Source organism: Centruroides sculpturatus, unplaced genomic scaffold (assembly GCF_000671375.1).
Source record: "Centruroides sculpturatus isolate CEXI.00-Female unplaced genomic scaffold, Cexi_2.0 scaffold69, whole genome shotgun sequence".
In the NCBI taxonomy this organism is placed as follows: Eukaryota; Metazoa; Arthropoda; class Arachnida; order Scorpiones; family Buthidae; genus Centruroides; species Centruroides sculpturatus.
This window is the reverse complement of record NW_019384304.1, coordinates 1208801-1219035: the sequence shown is the minus strand read 5'-3', so window position 1 is coordinate 1219035 and position 10235 is coordinate 1208801. Positions and strand designations below refer to the sequence as shown.

Here is a 10235-nt window from a genome sequence, read left to right as displayed (position 1 = left end):
AAATATCTTCGTATATTATAAAAGAGTGAAAAATTGAAAAATGAAACTAAACTTTTGTAAATAAAGGTTGAAAAGAGCGAATTCTTTTTTGTCATTATTATATTTATCCTGAATATTATATTGGAAGTATTCAATTAATTCGAAATTCCAGAAGTACTAAAGAGGTTTTCAGTAGTCGAAAAGAAAAGTGGATGCATTTGTGAACATCAAACTATTACGAGCTTGCTCAAGGCCATATAATATTACGAATCGATTTAACCATTTTCAGGATTGTTCCTGTGGGAGAAAAGATTTTACCTGCTTGATGGATCCACCTGCTCTCATTCTCTTACAAAACCATAGAGATATAAATGCTACATTTCTTAATTATTCGCTAAGAAAAAAAAAGAGGGGAGGATAATAATAAAAAATGAAGGAAAGTAAAGAGGGAGAAAAACTTTTCAACTTATGGCTAATTATTTAAACCCGAGCCAAAAATAATCTGAATGATAATTTACTTTTCTAAGGATAAACATTTATAAATATTTAATGATAGCAATGATAGTACATTAGTACAACTCCTTAATGACTAAAGAAACTTGGTTATTACAGTTTTCTCTATCTCTCTCCCATACTCTACCACACTGAGACCTTAATTAAATAGAGGGTAGGAGTGGATCTAACAATGCCACCCGCTAATAATCTTCCCTGAGACACGAGACTGTTTCAACTATTCATTGACATGACTCATCAGCATTCTAGAAAGAGAATGCAATAGATTTACATGATCATGAACGTAACAAAACCTCTATATATATATAAAATTTCTAAAATATTAAACAACTTTCTTGAAAGTTCGTATTAATGGCAATTAAGAATTTTTAATGATCTTTCAAATTTTAATTAATAATAAAGCTTTAATTCCAATTTTTAATTCTTAAATTCGTATCAATTTATTTCGACTTAAACTTAGATAAATTTATGCTTTTATTGTTTTAATTGCTTTGAAATTATTTTAGAATTCATTATTGTATTTAAATCAATAAATTAAACAGGAAAAAATATATATATTAAATTATCATTAAAATTTATTAAAATATTAAAACTTAATAAGGACTCGATAATTTATTACGTTAAAATCTAATTAGTAAATCGAACAAACATGGAAAATTTTTAAAATAAAAACTAAAAATTCATTTTTGATGACGATCAGATCATTCAATCGTTTCAAAAGTCATAAAAATTTTTATAAAATTTACTCTTTTTTTCTTTTCTTTTATTCTTCCTAACATTATGAACTGCAAATGTACTTTTTTTCTCCTTTTTTCCATTGAAAGAAGTAACGAGCTAACTACAATTAAAAGAAAAAAAAAGTTATCTTTAAATAAAATAATTTTGAAAATCGATTGTTTCCATAATGACAAGAAAAATGAGGAGAATATTTTAATATTTTTAGTATATTCATTACATTTAAAATTGTTTCAAATTTGCCAATGAACCTTGATTATTATAATTATAATAATAATCCCTACTACAAGAGAGGAAAAATATATTTAAAAAGAAAATCCAATAACGAGTTGCGTAACTTTTCCGGTAAAAAACTTAAAATTGTGTTTGATGCCATTTGTTGTTATATTTTATTTTAAAAACTTTTTATATTATTAAGTATTATAAAATGGCAGAAAAGCTTAATTTTGAGATTAGAGTTGAGTTTTATAGAAAAATTGTAAATGATGTTAACGAGTAAAAATCTTTAAGTTCGACCCTATTTCAGATACGAAACATGACCCCGGCTTTTTTCCCACCCCCTTGACTTTTAATCACCAAAATTTAATAACAATAATGTCTGTAATACACGAAATTCCCCGCAAAATTTCAGAAATTTACGACAAAAGGCACAGGAGCTATTAAGCTTCAAATTGGTTGAGCAAAATTGTGCCCCCATAAACAAGCACTCATATATACAGAAAAACCCCCGAAATTTTTTTGCATTTCTCGATGTTTTAAGGTCCCCTGAGTCCAAAAATATAAAATCTTGAGAGGTCATTTTTTTTTTGTAAAAATCCCCTCTCCTTCTCCCTTCTCTTCTTCTTTTCTACTGAGGGATCGTTTATTTATATTTTTAATTGCATTTTTATTATTTATGTATGGAACTATTCTGTATAATTACCATCTCAATTAAACATCCATTTATTTTTAAATTATGTTTCATTTCAACTAACAGATTTTTCTACTTTTCGATCAATAAACTCATTCATAAAATCAATTAAGATGGAATTTCTATTGCATAATTTGCAAATTTTCTTCTCAAAATAAAACTTTATTATTATTTACATTCTTAATTCCTAAACGTTTATATAAATATAAACTTTTATAAGAATTTCAATTAATGAGTTTCTGAAAGGTTTTATTATATTAAAGAGCATTCAATGTTTCATATGATAGATTCTTACAACTTAGTTCTATTGATATTTATACTTAAGTGCATTAGAATGTAAGATGGAGTGAATAACTAAGTTCTCTCTTACTGATACAGTAAATTAGAGATAGTTCCAATCACCTCATTAACTACATCAATACGAGATCTAACATTTATTTAACTGCTAAATTGATACTTGACAAGTAAATATTGGATCGTTTCTGCTCTATAATGTCGAGTGATCTATTGAGTTTTCAATAGGTGAATACTCCCATAATAATCTACTTATACCGTTTAACACTTCTATAAACTCTATACTTTACACTCTTTTTTTTTTAAAAAAAAAAGTTAATGAATTCTAGAAACTTTAATACACTTATAGATTATTTTATATTTTAGAATTATTTAATGTATACAAACATTAGAGTTAAGTGAATTGTTTTGAAGGTGGAACGAATTTTTTATTGTTTTTCGGTGGTATAAAACATTTTTATTTTTATCAAATATATGAAAGTTTTAGAAAATGTCTTCTAGAGAGGGATAGAAAATGTGGAGATTGTCATAGAAACGGATGCTACGTAAACAAAGCACGCATATAAGATGAATTTATGTCGAAATTTTTAAATTAAATATTGAAAAAAAATTCTTAACAATAACAAGAATATTTTCTAATTAAATTTACGCGTTGTGTTGTAAGGAAACAAGCAAGTTTTATTACAATTCGTGTAAAGGGAGAAGAGGGGAAAAGTGCAAAAATTGAAACTTCAGACAGCTTCAATTTCGTTGCAGCTTGATGCATTCGATAGGGAGTAATACATCGATAACAGTTTACTATTTCTAAAATATATATATCTATGACTGTTTTATATTCCTTACTCTACAAAAAGTGTTCTTGACATTTTCATTCCCTACATAAATAAAATAAAAAAAAAACTGCTTGTGTTTCCTTTTGTTATAAAAAGTAAGTTTGATGCGAAAGTAAAAGTTGCGAAATGAAATAGTGAAAAGGAAAAAAAGGGGGAGAAAACACGTGTTCTTTATGGCAAGTAAGACAGAAGGACATCCTGCCTCTAGAGACACAATTGAAGGATGTCTGTCCAGCATCTGATGACAAGTGCTGTAACATGACACGATTACATTGACAGATTTTATAGACTAAAAAAAACTGGCATATCATGTTCCTTGCTAGATTTTCTCCAAGTTGTAAGCCAAGTTGAGAACGATGTGTTTACCTTATTTTCAATTTTCCACACTCTTGCTAGTGTATATAATAAGCGAAATGGATCATCTAGTTTCGTGTTTATTTTAAAGTACAGTACACCAATATTCGGTAATTATCAAAGCATTAAACTCATTAAATTTGAATTTTACACTATACAACCAATCGACGTTTAAAGAAAATAATGATAACAACTCCCGTTTCGGTTAAATTTTAGCTCAGGATAATAAATTTTAATTAAATAATTCAAAATCGATGGATTTTTTAAAATTCAGATCGACTAAAATAAATTCGTCAGTTATTCGTTTAAAATTCTGATTTAAATATACTGTACTTATCACTCATTGGCTATTCTTTATGCATAAATTAATTTCAAATTTAAAAAAATAATCACGTGATCAACGACGTTAGTGTTTATTGGTTATCATCGTCTTGTAATACGATTAAAAAATCCACGTGTTTATTATCGATAGATTTTATTGGACGTTTAAATTTTTATTTTTATTTTTTTTTAAATTTAAAAGAAGTTAATTTTCTTTTAGATTATTTGATATCAATTTTATGCAATTTTTATACTCTACAAAAATTTATAGGAGCTTAATGCTGGGTAATCATTCTTCATTACCTCTTTAGAAAATTAAAAAAAAATGATGTCAATTAAACTTACTTGATACGAATTGTTGATAATAAATCCTCCTATAGAAAGTATTGTCGTTGTAAGTGTGTAAAATTAAGTCAATTCTTATATCGCGAGGTACTTACATACAGTTAAAAACTTTTACTCCCCTTTCACAGCATTCTTTAGATACTATCTTCAACGAATGTCAATTATAGAATAATTATAGAAAATGTCAATTGTAAAGAAAAATGCAGTTAAGCGATTGTTCGTCCAAAGATCTACATTTGTCTATTGTATACGAGTGGCGACCATCCATCGACTCCAACAATTCCCTACTGTACAGGATGGGGAGCAGATAAGGAGCTGGTGCCTTATCGGATAGTTAATGAGGCTCTTCAAGGCTATGGCCTCGTGGTGTCAGTACTGTGAAATAAAAGGGGGCGAAAAAACTTCAACTCCATTTATCATTCTCTGTTACATCCCTCTGAAGGATGGTTCTCGTGTAAAGTTCCGAGAATTTCCCTTTCTCTGATTACTCGCATGTATACTAGAATGACAATTATTGTTTCTCTTTCTAAATAATTCCACTAAAATTTCGTGCTAATTAACTTTACAATTCAAAAACTGGTCACGTGTACGCTGTTTAACATACTGTTTCCACTAATTGTGTCTTTCCCTTTTTATTCGTTACTTATTTTAAATTTAAATATTTAAACGAAACGTTACGATTTTCTAATTGGATATTTTAAAATATTTAAAATGACGTCACGTGTCGATAACATTCATATCGATTATTGGTCAATTTCTGAGACGCGTCCACCACGTGATAAAGTCCGTTTTGGTGATTGGTTAATTTTAAATTTTAAACTGTGTCGTTTTGATATTCCGTTTATCGGGTGACATTTCTAATTATAGAAATTAAATTAGCGACGTTTAGGTGGTTAGTTTCTATAAAATATCTACGTGATAACCTTATACACGTTCCCCCACGTTAATACCCACAGGTAATGTCTTCACTAAAGATCCTTTCAAGGTTTTCTCTTTAGAAGATTAGTAAGAAAAACAAGAAAGTCCTCTTCTCTGAATTTCTCTCGAAACCTTTCTTGTGTACAAGGACGAAACAAGAAAAAATACTTTAAAAGAAAACGACTCTAGACTCGGTTATCTCTTGTCTTTACGAAAGATAATGCGAAAGTACAGTACATTAAAAGGAATTTTGAACTTGGGGACGATATATGGACTTGTTGCGGTATTGTTTCTCCAAATTTACTTAGCGGTTGACCAGGAACTTTACTTTTTTGCTCCATCAACAAAGGAAAAACAAGTTGATAAATCACGTAAAAAGGAAAAAATTTATTTAGCATTTTTTTTAAGTCTATATAATATATATACTTATAAATATATAATTTAATTAAGCTTTAATTAATTTTTTAAGACTTTAATCATTAATTTTAAAGCTTTAACTTGGATATAATTTAGAAAAAAAATTATAAAACTTTTTAGTATCTTTGTAACTTTATTTAAAAATAGATAACCTGTAGAATTTTTGTCTGTAATAATAAAAATAATAATAATAAGACAGCTTGTTATACCTGACATTCTATAATGATCGGTAGTAGGTCGCCATTAAAATATAACAATTTTTTTTCCCCCTCCTTATTTTTATGAAGTCAATCACGTCATATTTTATCGATTCCTTATATCCTTTCTTTAAGAATTTCGTATCAATTTAATTCGAAATATTCTCTTTAAAGTGACATTTAGGATTGTAAAATGACATCTTTCCTCTTTACATTAATGAGAAGACATACGAGTTCTTTTACATAAGGTTAATCATAATCCTAGTTAAAATAATTTTACTTTATCTTTATAAAATTCGATTTTTATTATTTAATTAAAAAACAAAGATTATCATAGAAAACTTATTAAATAAATTATTAATCAAGGTTTAATATTAAATTAATTAATCCGTGTATACTTAAATGAATAAGAGAAGAGAAGAGGAGGAAGGAGAGGAAGAAGAAGAGCAACGATGGGAAAAAAAAGGAAAAATAATTAAAACTATAAAAAGCAATTAATCTACATAAAATTAGTGAATGTATGAACTTAAACTAGTTATTTCTCGCTGAAAATAACAAAAGCAAGAAAGATGGAAAAATAAAAATAAAGAAAAAAATTTAATGAAAATAATTACTTGAACAACATCAATTCGTTTAACTTAGAACTAACTAATTATTGTTATATTAATTAAGAATAGATTAAATAATTCTGTAACCCGATTGTTTTCAAAAATGTTTTAATTACAAAACGTATAAAATTATCTAAAGTATATACATATATATAGGTTATATATAGGCCTATAATAAGAAAAATATATTAATGATATTAACAACTGTTGAAGGTGTTTATTAATTCAAAAGTGTTGAATATAATTAAGCGCCTAGGTAATTACAATAAAAGTATTTTTTTTATAACTATCGAAATGATTAATTATTACTTCTTTATCTTATTTAGTTTGGTATTTTCATATCAGTTTTATTCTTACCTTCCTTTCTCTTCTTCTGCTTTTTCCTGTCTCTATCTCTTGCTTTCTCCTTACTTTTCCTTAAGTCATTTATCCTCTATACTCCTCTTTATTCTTTATAGCTCCATGTATCTTTACTCCATATTTTTTTGTCTCGATATTAACAATCGACTACATTTCTCCCTTCTAACTTTCTTACCTTTCATTCCAAATTTTTTCTCTACATATATAAATATCGGATGTTTCTCCCTCTTCCTGTCTCATCTTTCTTATCATTTTTTCATTGTCTACTTTTTTCTTAGCATCTATCTTAAATTGAGAAAGTAAAACCACAATATACTATTTTCTTTCTCTTTTACATAAAAAATACAAGCTGGAAACACTGTTTAAACTAGAAAAATAATATTAAAAAAAATCATTAAATTAAGCTTGTCTTAATACTTATTCTCTTACTTAAAAATAAACAGAGACAATATAATACTTAAAAACCCTAAAGAGCCGTAAGGAACAATAATTGTCAATGGGTGAAGCAACTAATAAGAAGAAAAATTTTAACTGTCAATGCTTGGGTGTTCAATAAAGTAAGTAGAATTATAATAAGAGCTTTAGTAAAACACTCCAGAGATGACACATTTTGAACATATTTTTCTCTTCAAAAATGTAAAATATTTCTCTCCATAAAATTTAACGTTAATAGTCCCACATAACAGTTCCTCGTTTCTGGTCGCCAGTGGAGATATAAAAATGAAAATTACATCCAGTAATCCATAAACTGTGACCTAAGCCACAGTAATTATGTTTCGGTTGTCGTCAGTTGGAGTTCATACATCACAGCATAACTACCCTTTTGCAATGGCTGCTAGATAGAATATGAAGAAGGCCATTGACATAAAGCAGGCATACCGTATCAAACGGGAATTAATTTCTTCCTTTTCTCATGACTTAAACGTCCTGTTTTACTCCAACGTAGATAAAAATCGAACCTATTCCTATACAATGAATGAAAGTAAAATCTCAGTTTAGTCATATTCTTTCTGCCGTAATTTTACTTTTATGATTGCTTTCTATTGCCTTTCATTCTTCTTACTGCTATATTTCCCTTGTTTTATTTATTGCACATTTTAAATATACCTAAAAGTAATTTTCTTTACCCGAACTTAACGATAGAATTTTTTGATCAGTCAGCTAAAAATCTGCACTCCTGCAACCAATGATCATTTATTAAAAAAGAAAAAAAAATTGGTAAGGATATTAATAATTCGCTTCTTACGTACGAAAATATTGAAAAAATCTTTCGTATAAAATAATAATTACGATTAAAAACCTATTAAATGTGTTAAAATTTCTTTAATGATGATAACATTTAACTCAATTAAATGCGTAAAATTGCATTTTCTTGCTCATTACTTTCGTTCGTAATTTGATATTTTAAGTAGGTTACGCTAAAAAATTATCAGTAGAATATATCAATCTCTCTTTCTATTTATACATCTAGAACTTTTTTAAATCTAGAATTTTCATCTGTAATTTCTAGAAGGTATGTTAGAAGTTATGCAAATATATTAATCATTCCTTAAACTACAAGAATTTATGTTTTATTTCATTAACAAGATCTAGATTTTTGTATTATTAGAAAAACATCATCCCTAGAAATTATCTAGAAAAGATATCTTTTAAGATTTTTATCGAAAAGGTATTCGGTTTCTCACTTCCTTGATACCATCTGCCTTATTATATGAATTTTTTTAAAACTTATTTTTGGAAACTGACATTGTTTTTTACTCGGTTCTAGTTGATCTATATCTGGTCATAACTATAGCTAAAGAAGGATGATCATCAATCTTTCAACTTGTGAAGTAAAGTCGCTCCCTTTTTTCCTTCCCCTTTCCTTTCCTTCTCTTTTGAAGTAATCAGCAGAAAACTTAAAAATTTGTATATTTGATACTAGGCCATTTTAGTAAACCGTCTAATTAAGTTTTTATAGTCTAATTTTATTTAATTTTTTCTTTTTTTTTGTGTCCACTTAAAATTCTACATCTTATCTACGGATGTATTACAGGGAAGATAAGTTTTCATGTTTAAAATTAATATCTAGATTGTCGTAAATGATAAATTACTCAGTAACAATGATAAAATATATTGTCGAATCGTGTATTTCTAGCTTTTTATTGTCTACAATTGATTGATCGATCAGTTATCGAACTGATCAATCAATTTGTTAAATTGAACAAGTGTCATCTTCCACCTCGACTGTACGGAAGAAGACAAGAGTAAAACCTCCGTATCCATCACTTATAGCATCTTAATCAAGTTCTTCACCCCGAAGAAAATTTAATAATATAAGCGATACAAATTTATGTACTGTACTTACTTTTAAAAGTATTTATACAAATTTCCTATTCTGTCTCACGATATCTAAACTTTTCATTACATTATTTTAATACTGGTATAGACTATAGCTTTTATCATTAGTTTAAGGATCGCCCGTGTTTGTGTTAATTAAAAGCCATTGAGTTAGTCATCAGCATTATAGATAAGTGTAGATATTGACTCGACTTAACGATCTCAAGTCATGGCCATGAACTCGGAGGCAGGTGTTGGGAAAGCTTTATACACATGATTAGATATCCCACCTGCTTATCTACTGTGTAAATGGCACGACCTGGCAATTTGCCCAACCTGTGGACCCTCTACTTGACAAGTAATATTTTTAAACGTCTCAATGATGAAATATGCAAACTCATATTTTCTCACAAAGCTATTGATGGGGAAAAGCTTCAACTAAACATTAGTTTACGAATTTCAATAATAGCCTCTTCCTTCTCTTCCTCCTCTTCTATAAGAGAGGATTTTTAAAGTATTGAATTTTTATAATTTTCCAATATTATATGTAAAAATTCTCTAGAATATTCTATCGAATTTAAATCAGATAATGAATTTTAAATGTTTTCTAATTAAACTTGGGTATAGTTTACGAATTTCAATAATAGCCTCTTCCTTCTCTTCCTCCTCTTCTATAAGAGAGGATTTTTAAAGTATTGAATTTTTATAATTTTCCAATATTATATGTAAAAATTCTCTAGAATATTCTATCGAATTTAAATCAGATAATGAATTTTAAATGTTTTCTAATTAAACTTGGGTATAATCAAGAGTTTCGTAAATAATTTATTTTCCAACCTTCCTATATTAAGTCCTCTGACACGCGAACTTGGTAAAGATAAATATTTAATAATATTTTAAAGCATGTTGATGTTTCATCACTCGAACCTTCAATTTTCAGACTAATAACTCCTCTTATACTTTTATTTTTCTTTACTCAATGATTAATTTTATTATCTTTCGAAATTATTTTATATATAAAAAAAAATTATAATTTAAAGGGATTTAAATATTTTTCAAGCAGATTTAATCAACAGAGAGATCAACATCGCATTAAAAAAAATTATTAAGATTAAAATTTAATAACAATTAA

At 27.4% G+C, this 10235-nt stretch overlaps 1 protein-coding gene across 5 annotated transcripts in view; it reads left to right on the top strand.

Moving 5' to 3' along the window:
- The window catches only part of LOC111618359 (leucine-rich repeat-containing protein 24-like), a 42753-nt gene that overhangs the window by 23832 nt on the left and 8686 nt on the right, over positions 1–10235 (top strand). The window contains exon 1 of one of the 5 annotated variants that reach the window (XM_023359885.1): positions 3935–5573. The exons of the other annotated variants lie outside the window; for them this stretch is intronic. The gene's annotated coding sequence lies outside the window, so the exon portion shown is untranslated. Of the gene's footprint in view, positions 1–3934; positions 5574–10235 lie in introns of those variants that run through there. 5 annotated transcript variants of the gene reach the window in all.